This window comes from Leptonotus elevatus, chromosome 1 (genome assembly GCF_054856555.1).
Source record: "Leptonotus elevatus isolate MCC_2025b chromosome 1, RoL_Lele_1.0, whole genome shotgun sequence".
NCBI classification, from domain to species: Eukaryota; Metazoa; Chordata; class Actinopteri; order Syngnathiformes; family Syngnathidae; genus Leptonotus; species Leptonotus elevatus.
The window spans coordinates 40,043,339-40,059,977 of NC_141239.1; the positions used below are offsets into that span (position 1 = coordinate 40,043,339).

A 16,639-nucleotide genomic window follows, 5' to 3' on the forward strand; every position below is an offset into this window, starting at 1 on the left:
GTTATCAGGCTTATGCAGAGCTTGCTGATGAGCTGATCATATATCAACTGTGTTGGAGAAGGGAAACATCCAAAACCTGCAGTACTCCGGCGCTCGACGGCCCGGAGTTTGACAGCTGAACTTTTTGGTAACCGCTGAATCCGCTGACCAATTGCGCCACAGAGTAAGTTTTTGAATTTCAACACAAGTCAACAATCGTTCAAATTCAAAGGGATATTTTGAAAAACTGTACCACGTCCCTGAGAGGGGTTGAACCGTCAACCTTTCGGTTAACAGCAAAATGCACTTAACTATTGCACCACAGAGACACTGCATGTAGCGGCAAAAAAACAATCAAATTCACAGGGAAATTCTGAAAAACTATACATCTTCCCAGGGTGGGCTCGAACCACCAACCTTTAGATTAAAAGCCAAATGTAATGACCTATTGCGCCACAGAGACACTGCAAGAAACAATATTTACAGTTTTTTAAATTTAACAAAAAAATTTATTTCCTATTATTGATTAAGATTGCAATTTCTCCCAAAACTTTTTGTAGCCAGATTTGAACCAGCGACCTAAGGATTTCAGCCGATACCTTCCACAGTCCTCCACTCTACCAACTGAGCTACCGAAGGTTGCTGTGCTTTCTCAAGAACATCTGAGGAATGGATAACAAAGTATAACTCGTCAACTACCAACTGTGACATTTTTAAATTTGTATATTTAGATGAGTTGGAGAAATGTATTTTTATTTCCTATTTGTGATTAAGATTGGGAATTCTCCAAAAACTCCTTCAAGCCGGAGTCAAACCAGCGACCTAAGGATTTCAACCTATACCTTCTACAGTCCTCCGCTCTACCAACTGAGCTATCGAAGGTTGCTGTCTCTTCTCAAGAACATCTGAGGAATGAATTAGCCACAAATCTTTTTATTTCCTATTTGTGATTAAGATTGGTAATTCTCCAAAAACTCCTTTGAGCCGGAGTTGAACCAGCGACCTAAGGATTTCAACCAAAACCTTCTCCAGTCCTCCGCTCTACCAACAGAACTATCGAAGGTTGCTGCGTTTTCTCAAGAACATCTGAGGAATGGGGATAACAAAGTATAACTCGTCAACTTGCAACTGTGAAATTTTTATATTTGTATGTTTAGATGACTTGGAGAAATGTATTTTTATTTCCTATGTGTGATTAAGATTGGGAATTCTCCAAAAACTCATTCGAGCCAGATTTGAACCAGCGACCTAAGGATTTCAACCAAGACCTTCTACAGACCTCCACTCTACCAACTGAGCTATCGAAGGTTGCTGTGTCTTCTCAAGAACATCTGAGGAATGAATTAGCCACAATTTTTTTTCTTTCCTAGTTTTGATTAAGATTGGTAATTCTCCAAAAACTCATTCGAGCCGGAGTTGAACCAGCGACCTAAGGATTTCAACCAAGACCTTCTACAGTCCTCCGCTCTACCAACTGAGCTATCGAAGGTTGCTGTGTCTTCTCAAGAACATTTGGGAATTCTCCAAAAAACTCCTCAGAAGAAGATCTGAGGAATGGGGATAACAAAGTATAACTCGTCAACGAGCAACTGTGAAATTTTTTAATTTGTATATTTAGATGAGTTGGAGAAATGTATTTTAATTTCCTATTTGTGATTAAGATTGGGAATTCTCCAAAAACTCCTTCGAGCCGGAGTTGAACCAGCGACCTAAGGATTTCAACCAAAACCTTCTACAGTCCTCTGCTCTACCAACTGAGCTTTTAAAGGTGGCTGTGTCTTCTCAAGAACATCTGAGGAATAAATTAGCCACAAATCTTTTTATTTCCTATTATTGATTAAGATTTGGAATTTTCCAAAAACTCCTACGAGACGGAGTTGAACTAGCGACCTAAGGATTTCAACGGAGACCTTCTACAGTCCTCCGCTCTACCAACTGAGCTATTGAAGGTTACTGTGTCTTCTCAAGAACATCTGAGGGATGAATTAGCCACAAATCTTTTTATTTCCTATTATTGATAAAGATTGGGAATTCTCCAAAAACTCCTTCGAGCCGGATTTTAACCAGCGACCCAAGGAATTCAACAGAAACCCTGAGTTGGAGAAATTTATTTTTATTTCCTATTTGTGATTAAGATTGGGAATTCTCCAAAAAAAAAACTCCTTCGAGCCGGAGTAGAACTAGCGACCTGAGGATTTCAACCAAGACCTTCTACAGTCCTCCGCTCTACCAACTGAGCTATCGAAGGTTGCTGTGTCTTCTCAAGAACATCTGAGGAATGAATTAGCCACAAATCTTTTTATTTTCTATTATTGATTAAGATTGGGAATTCTCCAAAAACTCATTCGAAACAGATTTGAACAAGCGACCTAAGGATTTCAACAGAGACTTTGATTTAGAGAAATGTATTTTTATTTCCTATTTGAGATTAAGATTGGGAATTTTCCAAAAACTCTTTCGAGACGGATTTGAACCAGCGACCTAAGGATTTCAGCTGAGACCTTCGACAGTCCTCCACTCTACCAACTGAGCTATGGAAGGTTGCTGTGTCTTCTCAAGAACATCTGAGGAATGAATTAGCCACAAATCTTTTTATTTCCTATTATTGATTATGATTGGGAATTCTCCAAAAAACTCCTCAGAGATTTGAACCAGTGAACTAAGGATTTCAACAGAGACGTTCTACAGTCCTCCGCACTACCAACTGAACTATCGAAGGTTGCTGTGACTCCTAAAGAACATCTGAGGAATGAATTAGCCACAAATCTTTTTATTTCCTATTTTGTGATTAAGATTGGTAATTCTCCAAAAACTCCTTCTTGCCGGAGTGGAACCAGCGACCTAAGGATTTCAACCAAGACCTTCTACAGTCCTCCGCTCTACCAAATGAGCTATCGAAGGTTGCTGTGTCTCCTAAAGAACAACTGAGGAATGAATTAGCCACAAATCTTTTTATTTCCTATTAATGATTAAGATTGGGAATTCTCCAAAAAACTCCTCAGAGATTTGAACCAGCATCCTAAGGATTTCAACGGAGACCTTCGACAGTCCTCCGCACTACCAACTGAGCTATCGAAGGTTGCTGTGTCTCCTAAAGAACATCTGAGGAATGAATTCGCCACAAATCTTTTTATTTCCTATTAATGATTAAGATTGGGAATTCTCCAAAAAATTCCTCAGAGGATTTGAAGCAGCGACCTAAGGATTTCAACCAACACCTTCTACAGTCCTCCGCTCTACCAACTGAGCTATCGAAGGTTGCTGTGTATTATCAAGAACATATGAGGAATGGAGATAACAAAGTATAACTCGTCAACAAGCAACTGTGAAATTTTTAAATTTGTATATTTAGATGAGTTGGAGAATCGTATTTTTATTTCCTATTTGTGATTAAGATTGGGAATTCTCCAAAAACTCCTTCAAGCCGGAGTCGAAACAGCGACCTAAGGATTTCAGCTGAGACCTTCTACAGTCCTCCGCTCTACCAACTGAGCTATCAAAGGTTGCTGTGTCTTCTCAAGAACATCTAAGAAATGAATTAGCCACAAATCTTTTTATTTCCTATTTGAGATTAAGATTAAGAATTCTCCAAAAACTCCTTTGAGCCGGAGTTGAAACAGCGACTTAAGGATTTCAACCAAAACCTTCTACAGTCCTCCGCTCTACCAACTGAGCTATCGAAGGTTGCCGTGTCTTCTCAAGAACATCTGAGGAATTAATTAGCCACAAATCTTTTTATTTCCTATTATTGATTAAGATTGGGAATTCTCCAAAAAACTCCTTCGAGCCGGAGTCGAACCAGCGACCTAAGGATTTCAACAGAGACGTTCTACAGTCCTCCGCTCTACCAACTGAGCTATCGAAGGTTGCTGTGTCTCCTAAAGAACATCTAAGGAATGAATTGGCCACAAATCTTTTTATTTCCTATTATTGATTAAGATTGGGAATTCTCGAAAAAACTCCTCAGAGCCGGATTTGAACCAGCGACCTAAGGATTTCAACCAATACCTTCTACAGTCCTCTGCTCTACCAACTGAGCTATCGAAGTTTGCTGTGTATTATCAAGAACATCTGAGGAATGGCGATAACAAAGTATAACTCGTCAACAAGCAACTGTGAAATTTTTAAATTTGTTTATTTAGATGAGTTGGAGAAATGTATTTTTATTTCCTATTTGTGATTAAGATTGGGAATTCTTCAAAAACTCCTTCAAGCCGTAGTCAAAACGGCGACCTAAGGATATCAGCTGAGACCTTTTACAGTCCTCCGCTCTACCAACTGAGCTATCGAAGGTTGCTGTGTCTTCTCAAGAACATCTGAGGAATGAATTAGCCACAAATATTTTTATTTCCTGTTATTGATTAAGATTGGGAATTCTCCAAAAAACTCCTTCGAGCCGGAGTCGAACCAGCGACCTAAGGATTTCAACAGAGACCTTCTACAGTCCTCCGCTCTACCAACTGAGCTATCGAAGGTTGCTGTGTCTCCTAAAGAACATCTGAGGAATGAATTAGCCACAAATCTTTTTATTTCCTATTTGTGATTAAGATTGGGAATTCTCCCAAAACTCATTCGAGCCGGATTTGAACCAGCGACCTAAAGATTTCAACAGAGACCTTGAGTTGGAGAAATTTATTTTTATTTCCTATTATTAAATTAAGATTGGGAATTCTCCAAAAACTCATTCAAGCCGGATTTGAACCAGCGACCTAAGGATTTCAACCAAGACCTTCTACAGTCCTTCGCTCTACCAACTGAGCTATCGAAGGTTGCTGTGTACTGTCAAGCACATCTGAGGAATGGAGATAACAAAGTATAACTCGTCAACAAGCAACTGTGAAATTTTTAAATTTGTATATTCAGATGAGTTGGAGAAATGTATTTTTATTTCCTATATGTGATTTAGTTTGGGAATTCTCCAAAAACTCATTCCAGCCGGAGTCGAACCAGCTGAGACCTTCTACAGTCCTCCGCTCTACCAACTGAGCTATCGAAGGTTTGCTGTGTCTTCTCAAGAACATCTTAGGAATGAATTAGCCACAAATCTTTTTATTTCCTATTATTGATTAAGATTGGGAATTCTCCAAAAAACTCCTTCGAGCCGGAGTTGAACCAGCGACCTAAGGATTTCAACAGAGACCTTCTACAGTCCTCCGCTCTACCAACTGAGCTATCGAAGGTTGCTGTGTCTCCTAAAGAACATCTGAGGAATGAATTAGCCACAAATCTTTTTATTTCCTATTTGTGATTAAGATTGGGAATTCTCCCAAAACTCATTCGAGCCGGATTTGAACCAGCGACCTAAAGATTTCAACAGAGACCTTGAGTTGGAGAAATTTATTTTTATTTCCTATTATTAAATTAAGATTGGGAATTCTCCAAATTTATGTATTTTTATTTCCTATTTGTGATTAAGATTGGGAATTCTCCAAAACTCCTTCGAGCCGGAGTCGAAACAGCGACCTAAGGATTTCAGCTGAGACCTTCTACAGTCCTCCGCTCTACCAACTGAGCTATCGAAGGTTGCCGTGTCTTCTCAAGAACATCTGAGGAATTAATTAGCCACAAATCTTTTTATTTCCTATTATTGATTAAGATTCAGAATTCTCCAAAAAACTCCTTCGAGCCGGAGTCGAACCAGCGACCTAAGGATTTCAACAGAGACGTTCTACAGTCCTCCGCTCTACCAACTGAGCTATCGAAGGTTGCTGTGTCTCCTAAAGAACATCTAAGGAATGAATTGGCCACAAATCTTTTTATTTCCTATTATTGATTAAGATTGGGAATTCTCGAAAAAACTCCTCAGAGCCGGATTTGAACCAGCGACCTAAGGATTTCAACCAATACCTTCTACAGTCCTCTGCTCTACCAACTGAGCTATCGAAGTTTGCTGTGTATTATCAAGAACATCTGAGGAATGGCGATAACAAAGTATAACTCGTCAACAAGCAACTGTGAAATTTTTAAATTTGTTTATTTAGATGAGTTGGAGAAATGTATTTTTATTTCCTATTTGTGATTAAGATTGGGAATTCTTCAAAAACTCCTTCGAGCCGTAGTCGAAACGGCGACCTAAGGATATCAGCTGAGACCTTTTACAGTCCTCCGCTCTACCAACTGAGCTATCGAAGGTTGCTGTGTCTTCTCAAGAACATCTGAGGAATGAATTAGCCACAAATATTTTTATTTCCTGTTATTGATTAAGATTGGGAATTCTCCAAAAAACTCCTTCGAGCCGGAGTCGAACCAGCGACCTAAGGATTTCAACAGAGACCTTCTACAGTCCTCCGCTCTACCAACTGAGCTATCGAAGGTTGCTGTGTCTCCTAAAGAACATCTGAGGAATGAATTAGCCACAAATCTTTTTATTTCCTATTTGTGATTAAGATTGGGAATTCTCCCAAAACTCATTCGAGCCGGATTTGAACCAGCGACCTAAAGATTTCAACAGAGACCTTGAGTTGGAGAAATTTATTTTTATTTCCTATTATTAAATTAAGATTGGGAATTCTCCAAAAACTCATTCAAGCCGGATTTGAACCAGCGACCTAAGGATTTCAACCAAGACCTTCTACAGTCCTTCGCTCTACCAACTGAGCTATCGAAGGTTGCTGTGTACTGTCAAGCACATCTGAGGAATGGAGATAACAAAGTATAACTCGTCAACAAGCAACTGTGAAATTTTTAAATTTGTATATTCAGATGAGTTGGAGAAATGTATTTTTATTTCCTATATGTGATTTAGTTTGGGAATTCTCCAAAAACTCATTCCAGCCGGAGTCGAACCAGCTGAGACCTTCTACAGTCCTCCGCTCTACCAACTGAGCTATCGAAGGTTTGCTGTGTCTTCTCAAGAACATCTTAGGAATGAATTAGCCACAAATCTTTTTATTTCCTATTATTGATTAAGATTGGGAATTCTCCAAAAAACTCCTTCGAGCCGGAGTCGAACCAGCGACCTAAGGATTTCAACAGAGACCTTCTACAGTCCTCCGCTCTACCAACTGAGCTATCGAAGGTTGCTGTGTCTCCTAAAGAACATCTGAGGAATGAATTAGCCACAAATCTTTTTATTTCCTATTTGTGATTAAGATTGGGAATTCTCCCAAAACTCATTCGAGCCGGATTTGAACCAGCGACCTAAAGATTTTAAAAGAGACCTTGAGTTGGAGAAATTTATTTTTATTTCCTATTATTAAATTAAGATTGGGAATTCTCCAAATTTATGTATTTTTATTTCCTATTTGTGATTAAGATTGGGAATTCTCCAAAACTCCTTCGAGCCGGAGTCGAAACAGCGACCTAAGGATTTCAGCTGAGACCTTCTACAGTCCTCCGCTCTACCAACTGAGCTATCGAAGGTTGCCGTGTCTTCTCAAGAACATCTGAGGAATTAATTAGCCACAAATCTTTTTATTTCCTATTATTGATTAAGATTCAGAATTCTCCAAAAAACTCCTTCGAGCCGGAGTCGAACCAGCGACCTAAGGATTTCAACAGAGACGTTCTACAGTCCTCCGCTCTACCAACTGAGCTATCGAAGGTTGCTGTGTCTCCTAAAGAACATCTAAGGAATGAATTGGCCACAAATCTTTTTATTTCCTATTATTGATTAAGATTGGGAATTCTCGAAAAAACTCCTCAGAGCCGGATTTGAACCAGCGACCTAAGGATTTCAACCAATACCTTCTACAGTCCTCTGCTCTACCAACTGAGCTATCGAAGTTTGCTGTGTATTATCAAGAACATCTGAGGAATGGCGATAACAAAGTATAACTCGTCAACAAGCAACTGTGAAATTTTTAAATTTGTTTATTTAGATGAGTTGGAGAAATGTATTTTTATTTCCTATTTGTGATTAAGATTGGGAATTCTTCAAAAACTCCTTCGAGCCGTAGTCGAAACGGCGACCTAAGGATATCAGCTGAGACCTTTTACAGTCCTCCGCTCTACCAACTGAGCTATCGAAGGTTGCTGTGTCTTCTCAAGAACATCTGAGGAATGAATTAGCCACAAATATTTTTATTTCCTGTTATTGATTAAGATTGGGAATTCTCCAAAAAACTCCATCGAGCCGGAGTCAAACCAGCGACCTAAGGATTTCAACCAATACCTTCTACAGTCCTCTGCTCTACCAACTGAGCTATCGAAGTTTGCTGTGTATTATCAAGAACATCTGAGGAATGAATTAGCCACAAATCTTTTTATTTCCTAATATTGATTAAGATTGGGAATTTTCCAAAAACTCCTTCGAGCCGGAGTCGAACCAGCGACCTAAGGATTTCAACAGAAACCTTCTACAGTCCTCCGCTCTACCAACTGAGCTATCGAAGGTTGCTGTTTCTCCTAAAGAACATCTAAGGAATGAATTAGCCACAAATCTTTTTATTTCCTATTTGTGATTAAGATTGGGAATTCTCCCAAAACTCATTCGAGCCGGATTTGAACCAGCGACCTAAAGATTTCAACAGAGACCTTGAGTTGGAGAAATTGATTTTTATTTCCTATTATTAAATTAAGATTGGGAATTCTCCAAAAACTCATTCAAGCCGATTTGAACCAGCGACCTAAGGATTTCAACCAAGACCTTCTACAGTCCTTCGCTCTACCAACTGAGCTATCGAAGGTTTGCTGTGTCTTCTCAAGAACATCTTAGGAATGAATTAGCCACAAATCTTTTTATTTCCTATTACTGATTAAGATTGGGAATTCTCCAAAAAACTCCTTCGAGCCGGAGTCGAACCAGCGACCTAAGGATTTCAACAGAGACCTTCTACAGTCCTCCGCTCTACCAACTGAGCTATCGAAGGTTGCCTTGTCTCCTAAAGAACATCTGAGGAATGAATTAGCCACAAATCTTTTTATTTCCTATTATTGATTAAGATTGGGAATTCTCCAAAAAACTCCTTCAATCCGGAGTCGAACCAGCGACCTAAGGATTTCAACAGAGACCTTCTACAGTCCTCCGCTCTACCAACTGAGCTATCGAAGGTTGCTGTCTCTTCTCAAGAACATCTGAGGAATGAATTAGCCACAAATCTTTTTATTTCCTATTATTGATTAAGATTGGGAATTCTCTAAAAAACTCCTTCAAGCCGGAGTTGAACCAGCGACCTTAGGATTTCAACCAATACCTTCTACAGTCCTCCGTTCTACCAACTGAGCTATCGAAGGTTGCTGTGTCTCCTAAAGAACATCTGAGGAATGAATTCGCCACAAATCTTTTTATTTCCTATTATTGATTAAGATTGGGAATTCTCCAAAAACTCCTTCGAGCCGGAGTTGAACCAGCGACCTTAGGATTTCAACCAATACCTTCTACAGTCCTCCGCTCTACCAACTGAGCTATCAAAGGTTGCTGTGTACTGTCAAGAACATCTGAGGAATGGGGATAACAAAGTATAACTCGTCAACAAGCAACTGTGAAATTTTTAAATTCGTATATTTAGATGAGTTTGAGAAATGTATTTTTATTTCCTATATGTGATTAAGTTTGGGAATTCTCCAAAAATTTCTTCGAGCTGGAATTGAACCAGCGACCTAAGGATATCAGCTGAGACCTTCTACAGTCCTCCGCTCTACCAACTGAGCTATCAAGGGATGCTGTGTACTGTCAAGAACATCTGAGGAATGGGGATAACAAAGTATAACTCGTCAACAAGCAACTGAAATTTTTAAATTTAGATGAGTTTGAGAAATGTATTTTTATTTCCTATATGTGATTAAGTTTGGGAATTCTCCAAAAACTCCTTCGAGCCGGAGTCGAACCAGCGACCTAAGGATATCAGCTGAGACCTTCTACAGTCCTCCGCTCTACCAACTGAGCTATCGAAGGTTGCTGTGTCTACTAAAGAACATCTGAGGAACGAATTAGCCACAAATCTTTTTATTTCCTATTATTGATTAAGATTGGGAATTCTCCAAAAAACTCCTCAGAGATTTGAACCAGCATCCTAAGGATTTCAACGGAGACTTTCTACAGTCCTCCGCACTACCAACTGAGCTATCGAAGGTAGCTGTGTCTCCTAAAGAACATCTGAGGAATGAATTCGCCACAAATCTTTTTATTTCCTATTATTGATTAAGATTGGGAATTTTCCAAAAACTCCTTCGAGCCGGAGTCGAACCAGCGACCTAAGGATTTCAACAGAAACCTTCTACAGTCCTCCGCTCTACCAACTGAGCTATCGAAGGTTGCTGTGTCTCCTAAAGAACATCTGAGGAATGAATTAGCCACAAATCTTTTTATTTCCTATTTGTGATTAAGATTGGGAATTCTCCCAAAACTCATTCGAGCCGGATTTGAACCAGCGACCTAAAGATTTCAACAGAGACCTTGAGTTGGAGAAATTTATTTTTATTTCCTATTATTGATTAAGATTGGGAATTCTCCCAAAACTCTTTCAAGCCGGATTTGAAAGAGCGACCAAAGGATTTCAACTGAGACCTTCTACAGTACTCCGCTCTACCAAATGAGCTATCGAAGTTTGCTGTGTCTTCTCAAGAACATCTGAGGAATGAATTAGCCACAAATCTTTTTATTTCCTATTATTGATTAAGATTGGGAATTTTCCAAAAACTCCTTCGAGCCGGAGTCGAACCAGCGACCTAAGGATTTCAACAGAAACCTTCTACAGTCCTCCGCTCTACCAACTGAGCTATCGAAGGTTGCTGTGTCTCCTAAAGAACATCTGAGGAATGAATTAGCCACAAATCTTTTTATTTCCTATTTGTGATTAAGATTGGGAATTCTCCCAAAACTCATTCGAGCCGGATTTGAACCAGCGACCTAAAGATTTCAACAGAGACCTTGAGTTGGAGAAATTTATTTTTATTTCCTATTATTGATTAAGATTGGGAATTCTCCCAAAACTCTTTCAAGCCGGATTTGAAAGAGCGACCAAAGGATTTCAGCTGAGACCTTCTACAGTCCTCCGCTCTACCAACTGAGCTATCGAAGGTTGCCGTGTCTTCTCAAGAACATCTGAGGAATTAATTAGCCACAAATCTTTTTATTTCCTATTATTAAGATTGGGAATTCTCCAAAAAACTCCTTCGAGCCGGAGTCGAACCAGCGACCTAAGGATTTCAACAAAGACGTTCTACAGTCCTCCGCTCTACCAACTGAGCTATCGAAGGTTGCTGTGTCTCCTGAAGAACATCTAAGGAATGAATTGGCCACAAATCTTTTTATTTCCTATTATTGATTAAGATTGGGAATTCTCGAAAAAACTCCTCAGAGCCGGATTTGAACCAGCGACCTAAGGATTTCAACCAATACCTTCTACAGTCCTCTGCTCTACCAACTGAGCTATCGAAGTTTGCTGTGTATTATCAAGAACATCTGAGGAATGGCGATAACAAAGTATAACTCGTCAACAAGCAACTGTGAAATTTTTAAATTTGTTTATTTAGATGAGTTGGAGAAATGTATTTTTATTTCCTATTTGTGATTAAGATTGGGAATTCTTCAAAAACTCCTTCGAGCCGTAGTCGAAACGGCGACCTAAGGATATCAGCTGAGACCTTTTACAGTCCTCCGCTCTACCAACTGAGCTATCGAAGGTTGCTGTGTCTTCTCAAGAACATCTGAGGAATGAATTAGCCACAAATATTTTTATTTCCTGTTATTGATTAAGATTGGGAATTCTCCAAAAAACTCCTTCGAGCCGGAGTCGAACCAGCGACCTAAGGATTTCAACAGAGACCTTCTACAGTCCTCCGCTCTACCAACTGAGCTATCGAAGGTTGCTGTGTCTCCTAAAGAACATCTGAGGAATGAATTAGCCACAAATCTTTTTATTTCCTATTTGTGATTAAGATTGGGAATTCTCCCAAAACTCATTCGAGCCGGATTTGAACCAGCGACCTAAAGATTTCAACAGAGACCTTGAGTTGGAGAAATTGATTTTTATTTCCTATTATTAAATTAAGATTGGGAATTCTCCAAAAACTCATTCGAGCCGATTTGAACCAGCGACCTAAGGATTTCAACCAAGACCTTCTACAGTCCTTCGCTCTACCAACTGAGCTATCGAAGGTTTGCTGTGTCTTCTCAAGAACATCTTAGGAATGAATTAGCCACAAATCTTTTTATTTCCTATTACTGATTAAGATTGGGAATTCTCCAAAAAACTCCTTCGAGCCGGAGTCGAACCAGCGACCTAAGGATTTCAACAGAGACCTTCTACAGTCCTCCGCTCTACCAACTGAGCTATCGAAGGTTGCTGTGTCTCCTAAAGAACATCTGAGGAATGAATTAGCCACAAATCTTTTTATTTCCTATTTGTGATTAAGATTGGGAATTCTCCCAAAACTCATTCGAGCCGGATTTGAACCAGCGACCTAAAGATTTCAACAGAGACCTTGAGTTGGAGAAATTTATTTTTATTTCCTATTATTAAATTAAGATTGGGAATTCTCCAAAAACTCATTCGAGCCGGATTTGAACCAGCGACCTAAGGATTTCAACCAAGACCTTCTACAGTCCTCCGCTCTACCAACTGAGCTATCGAAGGTTGCTGTGTACTGTCAAGCACATCTGAGGAATGGAGATAACAAAGTATAACTCGTCAACAAGCAACTGTGAAATTTTTAAATTTGTATATTCAGATGAGTTGGAGAAATGTATTTTTATTTCCTATATGTGATTTAGTTTGGGAATTCTCCAAAAACTCATTCGAGCCGGAGTCGAACCAGCTGAGACCTTCTACAGTCCTCCGCTCTACCAACTGAGCTATCGAAGGTTTGCTATGTCTTCTCAAGAACATCTGAGGAATGAATTAGCCACAAATCTTTTTATTTCTTATTTGTGATTAAGATTGGGAATTCTCCCAAAACTCATTCGAGCCGGATTTGAACCAGCGACCTAAAGATTTCAACAGAGACCTTGAGTTGGAGAAATTTATTTTTATTTCCTATTATTAAATTAAGATTGGGAATTCTCCAAAAACTCATTCGAGCCGGATTTGAACCAGCGACCTAAGGATTTCAACCAAAACCTTCTACAGTCCTTCGCTCTACCAACTGAGCTATCGAAGGTTTGCTGTGTCTTCTCATGAACATCTGAGGAATGAATTAGCCACAAATCTTTTTATTTCATATTATTGATTAAGATTGGGAATTCTCCAAAAACTCCTTCGAGCCGGAGTTGAACCAGCGACTTAAGGATTTCAACCAATACCTTCTACAGTCCGCCGCTCTACCAACTAAGCTATCGAAGGTTGCTGTGTATTATCAAGAACATCTGAGGAATGGGGATAACAAAGTATAACTTGTCAACAAGCAACTGTGAAATTTTTAAATTTGCATATTTAGATGAGTTGGAGAAATTTATTTTTATTTCCTATTTGTGATTAAGATTGGGAATTCTCCAAACACTCCTCAGAGCCAGATTTGAACCAGCGATCTAAGGATATCAGTTGAGATATTCTACAGTCCTCTGCTCTACCAACTGAGCTATCGAAGGCTGCTGTCTCTTCTCAAGAACATCTGAGGAATGAATTAGCCACAAATCTTTTTATTTCCTATTATTGATTAAGATTGGGAATTCTCCAAAAAACTCCTTCAATCCGGAGTCGAACCAGCGACCTGAGGATTTCAACAGAGACCTTCTACAGTCCTCCGCTCTACCAACTGAGCTATCGAAGGTTGCTGTCTCTTCTCAAGAACATCTGAGGAATGAATTAGCCACAAATCTTTTTATTTCATATTATTGATTAAGATTGGGAATTCTCCAAAAACTCCTTCGAGCCGGAGTTGAACCAGCGACTTAAGGATTTCAACCAATACCTTCTACAGTCCGCCGCTCTACCAACTAAGCTATCGAAGGTTGCTGTGTATTATCAAGAACATCTGAGGAATGGGGATAACAAAGTATAACTTGTCAACAAGCAACTGTGAAATTTTTAAATTTGCATATTTAGATGAGTTGGAGAAATTTATTTTTATTTCCTATTTGTGATTAAGATTGGGAATTCTCCAAACACTCCTCAGAGCCAGATTTGAACCAGCGATCTAAGGATATCAGTTGAGATATTCTACAGTCCTCTGCTCTACCAACTGAGCTATCGAAGGCTGCTGTCTCTTCTCAAGAACATCTGAGGAATGAATTAGCCACAAATCTTTTTATTTCCTATTATTGATTAAGATTGGGAATTCTCCAAAAAACTCCTTCAATCCGGAGTCGAACCAGCGACCTGAGGATTTCAACAGAGACCTTCTACAGTCCTCCGCTCTACCAACTGAGCTATCGAAGGTTGCTGTCTCTTCTCAAGAACATCTGAGGAATGAATTAGCCACAAATCTTTTTATTTCCTATTATTGATTAAGATTGGGAATTCTCTAAAAAACTCCTTCAAGCCGGAGTTGAACCAGCGACCTTAGGATTTCAACCAATACCTTCTACAGTCCTCCGTTCTACCAACTGAGCTATCGAAGGTTGCTGTGTCTCCTAAAGAACATCTGAGGAATGAATTCGCCACAAATCTTTTTATTTCCTATTATTGATTAAGATTGGGAATTCTCCAAAAACTCCTTCGAGCCGGAGTTGAACCAGCGACCTTAGGATTTCAACCAATACCTTCTACAGTCCTCCGCTCTACCAACTGAGCTATCAAAGGTTGCTGTGTACTGTCAAGAACATCTGAGGAATGGGGATAACAAAGTATAACTCGTCAACAAGCAACTGTGAAATTTTTAAATTCGTATATTTAGATGAGTTTGAGAAATATATTTTTATTTCCTATATGTGATTAAGTTTGGGAATTCTCCAAAAAAATTTTCGAGCTGGAATTGAACCAGCGACCTAAGGATATCAGCTGAGACCTTCTACAGTCCTCCGCTCTACCAATTGAGCTATCAAGGGATGCTGTGTACTGTCAAGAACATCTGAGGAATGGGGATAACAAAGTATAACTCGTCAACAAGCAACTGAAATTTTTAAATTTAGATGAGTTTGAGAAATGTATTTTTATTTCCTATATGTGATTAAGTTTGGGAATTCTCCAAAAACTCCTTCGAGCCGGAGTCGAACCAGCGACCTAAGGATATCAGCTGAGACCTTCTACAGTCCTCCGCTCTACCAACTGAGCTATCGAAGGTTGCTGTGTCTACTAAAGAACATCTGAGGAACGAATTAGCCACAAATCTTTTTATTTCCTATTATTGATTAAGATTGGGAATTCTCCAAAAAACTCCTCAGAGATTTGAACCAGCATCCTAAGGATTTCAACGGAGACTTTCTACAGTCCTCCGCACTACCAACTGAGCTATCGAAGGTAGCTGTGTCTCCTAAAGAACATCTGAGGAATGAATTCGCCACAAATCTTTTTATTTCCTATTATTGATTAAGATTGGGAATTTTCCAAAAACTCCTTCGAGCCGGAGTCGAGCCAGCGACCTAAGGATTTCAACAGAAACCTTCTACAGTCCTCCGCTCTACCAACTGAGCTATCGAAGGTTGCTGTGTCTCCTAAAGAACATCTGAGGAATGAATTAGCCACAAATCTTTTTATTTCCTATTTGTGATTAAGATTGGGAATTCTCCCAAAACTCATTCGAGCCGGATTTGAACCAGCGACCTAAAGATTTCAACAGAGACCTTGAGTTGGAGAAATTTATTTTTATTTCCTATTATTGATTAAGATTGGGAATTCTCCCAAAACTCTTTCAAGCCGGATTTGAAAGAGCGACCAAAGGATTTCAACTGAGACCTTCTACAGTACTCCGCTCTACCAAATGAGCTATCGAAGTTTGCTGTGTCTTCTCAAGAACATCTGAGGAATGAATTAGCCACAAATCTTTTTATTTCCTATTATTGATTAAGATTGGGAATTTTCCAAAAACTCCTTCGAGCCGGAGTCGAACCAGCGACCTAAGGATTTCAACAGAAACCTTCTACAGTCCTCCGCTCTACCAACTGAGCTATCGAAGGTTGCTGTGTCTCCTAAAGAACATCTGAGGAATGAATTAGCCACAAATCTTTTTATTTCCTATTTGTGATTAAGATTGGGAATTCTCCCAAAACTCATTCGAGCCGGATTTGAACCAGCGACCTAAAGATTTCAACAGAGACCTTGAGTTGGAGAAATTTATTTTTATTTCCTATTATTGATTAAGATTGGGAATTCTCCCAAATCTCTTTCAAGCCGGATTTGAAAGAGCGACCAAAGGATTTCAGCTGAGACCTTCTACAGTCCTCCGCTCTACCAACTGAGCTATCGAAGGTTGCCGTGTCTTCTCAAGAACATCTGAGGAATTAATTAGCCACAAATCTTTTTATTTCCTATTATTGATTAAGATTGGGAATTCTCCAAAAAACTCCTTCGAGCCGGAGTCGAACCAGCGACCTAAGGATTTCAACAAAGACGTTCTACAGTCCTCCGCTCTACCAACTGAGCTATCGAAGGTTGCTGTGTCTCCTGAAGAACATCTAAGGAATGAATTGGCCACAAATCTTTTTATTTCCTATTATTGATTAAGACTGGGAATTCTCGAAAAAACTCCTCAGAGCCGGATTTGAACCAGCGACCTAAGGATTTCAACCAATACCTTCTACAGTCCTCTGCTCTACCAACTGAGCTATCGAAGTTTGCTGTGTATTATCAAGAACATCTGAGGAATGGCGATAACAAAGTATAACTCGTCAACAAGCAACTGT

The 16,639-nt window shown here is 39.4% G+C and overlaps 30 non-coding genes across 30 annotated transcripts; all 30 read right to left on the bottom strand.

Annotated features, from left to right (window-relative positions):
- Positions 1-773: 773 nt before the first annotated feature.
- On the bottom strand, positions 774-861 carry trnay-gua (transfer RNA tyrosine (anticodon GUA)). Its single transcript is given in 2 exon segments — positions 774-809; positions 825-861. It is a non-coding gene; the product is annotated as a tRNA-Tyr (tRNA).
- A 2,896-nt stretch (positions 862-3,757) lies between these two features.
- On the bottom strand, positions 3,758-3,845 carry trnay-gua (transfer RNA tyrosine (anticodon GUA)). Its single transcript is given in 2 exon segments — positions 3,758-3,793; positions 3,809-3,845. It is a non-coding gene; the product is annotated as a tRNA-Tyr (tRNA).
- Positions 3,846-4,366: 521 nt separating this feature from the next.
- Positions 4,367-4,454, bottom strand: trnay-gua (transfer RNA tyrosine (anticodon GUA)). The gene is given in 2 exon segments: positions 4,367-4,402; positions 4,418-4,454. It is a non-coding gene; the product is annotated as a tRNA-Tyr (tRNA).
- Positions 4,455-4,660: 206 nt separating this feature from the next.
- Positions 4,661-4,748, bottom strand: trnay-gua (transfer RNA tyrosine (anticodon GUA)). The gene is given in 2 exon segments: positions 4,661-4,696; positions 4,712-4,748. It is a non-coding gene; the product is annotated as a tRNA-Tyr (tRNA).
- A 323-nt stretch (positions 4,749-5,071) lies between these two features.
- On the bottom strand, positions 5,072-5,159 carry trnay-gua (transfer RNA tyrosine (anticodon GUA)). Its single transcript is given in 2 exon segments — positions 5,072-5,107; positions 5,123-5,159. It is a non-coding gene; the product is annotated as a tRNA-Tyr (tRNA).
- A 255-nt stretch (positions 5,160-5,414) lies between these two features.
- On the bottom strand, positions 5,415-5,502 carry trnay-gua (transfer RNA tyrosine (anticodon GUA)). The gene is given in 2 exon segments: positions 5,415-5,450; positions 5,466-5,502. It is a non-coding gene; the product is annotated as a tRNA-Tyr (tRNA).
- Positions 5,503-5,596: 94 nt separating this feature from the next.
- trnay-gua (transfer RNA tyrosine (anticodon GUA)) lies at positions 5,597-5,684 on the bottom strand. Its single transcript is given in 2 exon segments — positions 5,597-5,632; positions 5,648-5,684. It is a non-coding gene; the product is annotated as a tRNA-Tyr (tRNA).
- Positions 5,685-6,023: 339 nt separating this feature from the next.
- On the bottom strand, positions 6,024-6,111 carry trnay-gua (transfer RNA tyrosine (anticodon GUA)). Its single transcript is given in 2 exon segments — positions 6,024-6,059; positions 6,075-6,111. It is a non-coding gene; the product is annotated as a tRNA-Tyr (tRNA).
- A 94-nt stretch (positions 6,112-6,205) lies between these two features.
- On the bottom strand, positions 6,206-6,293 carry trnay-gua (transfer RNA tyrosine (anticodon GUA)). Its single transcript is given in 2 exon segments — positions 6,206-6,241; positions 6,257-6,293. It is a non-coding gene; the product is annotated as a tRNA-Tyr (tRNA).
- Positions 6,294-6,499: 206 nt separating this feature from the next.
- trnay-gua (transfer RNA tyrosine (anticodon GUA)) lies at positions 6,500-6,587 on the bottom strand. Its single transcript is given in 2 exon segments — positions 6,500-6,535; positions 6,551-6,587. It is a non-coding gene; the product is annotated as a tRNA-Tyr (tRNA).
- A 323-nt stretch (positions 6,588-6,910) lies between these two features.
- Positions 6,911-6,998, bottom strand: trnay-gua (transfer RNA tyrosine (anticodon GUA)). Its single transcript is given in 2 exon segments — positions 6,911-6,946; positions 6,962-6,998. It is a non-coding gene; the product is annotated as a tRNA-Tyr (tRNA).
- A 255-nt stretch (positions 6,999-7,253) lies between these two features.
- Positions 7,254-7,341, bottom strand: trnay-gua (transfer RNA tyrosine (anticodon GUA)). Its single transcript is given in 2 exon segments — positions 7,254-7,289; positions 7,305-7,341. It is a non-coding gene; the product is annotated as a tRNA-Tyr (tRNA).
- Positions 7,342-7,435: 94 nt separating this feature from the next.
- On the bottom strand, positions 7,436-7,523 carry trnay-gua (transfer RNA tyrosine (anticodon GUA)). The gene is given in 2 exon segments: positions 7,436-7,471; positions 7,487-7,523. It is a non-coding gene; the product is annotated as a tRNA-Tyr (tRNA).
- Positions 7,524-7,862: 339 nt separating this feature from the next.
- trnay-gua (transfer RNA tyrosine (anticodon GUA)) lies at positions 7,863-7,950 on the bottom strand. The gene is given in 2 exon segments: positions 7,863-7,898; positions 7,914-7,950. It is a non-coding gene; the product is annotated as a tRNA-Tyr (tRNA).
- Positions 7,951-8,225: 275 nt separating this feature from the next.
- trnay-gua (transfer RNA tyrosine (anticodon GUA)) lies at positions 8,226-8,313 on the bottom strand. The gene is given in 2 exon segments: positions 8,226-8,261; positions 8,277-8,313. It is a non-coding gene; the product is annotated as a tRNA-Tyr (tRNA).
- A 388-nt stretch (positions 8,314-8,701) lies between these two features.
- Positions 8,702-8,789, bottom strand: trnay-gua (transfer RNA tyrosine (anticodon GUA)). Its single transcript is given in 2 exon segments — positions 8,702-8,737; positions 8,753-8,789. It is a non-coding gene; the product is annotated as a tRNA-Tyr (tRNA).
- Positions 8,790-8,883: 94 nt separating this feature from the next.
- On the bottom strand, positions 8,884-8,971 carry trnay-gua (transfer RNA tyrosine (anticodon GUA)). Its single transcript is given in 2 exon segments — positions 8,884-8,919; positions 8,935-8,971. It is a non-coding gene; the product is annotated as a tRNA-Tyr (tRNA).
- Positions 8,972-9,726: 755 nt separating this feature from the next.
- Positions 9,727-9,814, bottom strand: trnay-gua (transfer RNA tyrosine (anticodon GUA)). Its single transcript is given in 2 exon segments — positions 9,727-9,762; positions 9,778-9,814. It is a non-coding gene; the product is annotated as a tRNA-Tyr (tRNA).
- A 271-nt stretch (positions 9,815-10,085) lies between these two features.
- trnay-gua (transfer RNA tyrosine (anticodon GUA)) lies at positions 10,086-10,173 on the bottom strand. Its single transcript is given in 2 exon segments — positions 10,086-10,121; positions 10,137-10,173. It is a non-coding gene; the product is annotated as a tRNA-Tyr (tRNA).
- A 386-nt stretch (positions 10,174-10,559) lies between these two features.
- Positions 10,560-10,647, bottom strand: trnay-gua (transfer RNA tyrosine (anticodon GUA)). Its single transcript is given in 2 exon segments — positions 10,560-10,595; positions 10,611-10,647. It is a non-coding gene; the product is annotated as a tRNA-Tyr (tRNA).
- Positions 10,648-11,030: 383 nt separating this feature from the next.
- On the bottom strand, positions 11,031-11,118 carry trnay-gua (transfer RNA tyrosine (anticodon GUA)). The gene is given in 2 exon segments: positions 11,031-11,066; positions 11,082-11,118. It is a non-coding gene; the product is annotated as a tRNA-Tyr (tRNA).
- A 339-nt stretch (positions 11,119-11,457) lies between these two features.
- On the bottom strand, positions 11,458-11,545 carry trnay-gua (transfer RNA tyrosine (anticodon GUA)). Its single transcript is given in 2 exon segments — positions 11,458-11,493; positions 11,509-11,545. It is a non-coding gene; the product is annotated as a tRNA-Tyr (tRNA).
- A 94-nt stretch (positions 11,546-11,639) lies between these two features.
- On the bottom strand, positions 11,640-11,727 carry trnay-gua (transfer RNA tyrosine (anticodon GUA)). Its single transcript is given in 2 exon segments — positions 11,640-11,675; positions 11,691-11,727. It is a non-coding gene; the product is annotated as a tRNA-Tyr (tRNA).
- A 388-nt stretch (positions 11,728-12,115) lies between these two features.
- On the bottom strand, positions 12,116-12,203 carry trnay-gua (transfer RNA tyrosine (anticodon GUA)). Its single transcript is given in 2 exon segments — positions 12,116-12,151; positions 12,167-12,203. It is a non-coding gene; the product is annotated as a tRNA-Tyr (tRNA).
- A 206-nt stretch (positions 12,204-12,409) lies between these two features.
- Positions 12,410-12,497, bottom strand: trnay-gua (transfer RNA tyrosine (anticodon GUA)). Its single transcript is given in 2 exon segments — positions 12,410-12,445; positions 12,461-12,497. It is a non-coding gene; the product is annotated as a tRNA-Tyr (tRNA).
- Positions 12,498-12,932: 435 nt separating this feature from the next.
- Positions 12,933-13,020, bottom strand: trnay-gua (transfer RNA tyrosine (anticodon GUA)). The gene is given in 2 exon segments: positions 12,933-12,968; positions 12,984-13,020. It is a non-coding gene; the product is annotated as a tRNA-Tyr (tRNA).
- A 1,972-nt stretch (positions 13,021-14,992) lies between these two features.
- On the bottom strand, positions 14,993-15,080 carry trnay-gua (transfer RNA tyrosine (anticodon GUA)). The gene is given in 2 exon segments: positions 14,993-15,028; positions 15,044-15,080. It is a non-coding gene; the product is annotated as a tRNA-Tyr (tRNA).
- Positions 15,081-15,351: 271 nt separating this feature from the next.
- Positions 15,352-15,439, bottom strand: trnay-gua (transfer RNA tyrosine (anticodon GUA)). Its single transcript is given in 2 exon segments — positions 15,352-15,387; positions 15,403-15,439. It is a non-coding gene; the product is annotated as a tRNA-Tyr (tRNA).
- Positions 15,440-15,825: 386 nt separating this feature from the next.
- Positions 15,826-15,913, bottom strand: trnay-gua (transfer RNA tyrosine (anticodon GUA)). Its single transcript is given in 2 exon segments — positions 15,826-15,861; positions 15,877-15,913. It is a non-coding gene; the product is annotated as a tRNA-Tyr (tRNA).
- Positions 15,914-16,300: 387 nt separating this feature from the next.
- trnay-gua (transfer RNA tyrosine (anticodon GUA)) lies at positions 16,301-16,388 on the bottom strand. The gene is given in 2 exon segments: positions 16,301-16,336; positions 16,352-16,388. It is a non-coding gene; the product is annotated as a tRNA-Tyr (tRNA).
- Positions 16,389-16,639: the final 251 nt, after the last annotated feature.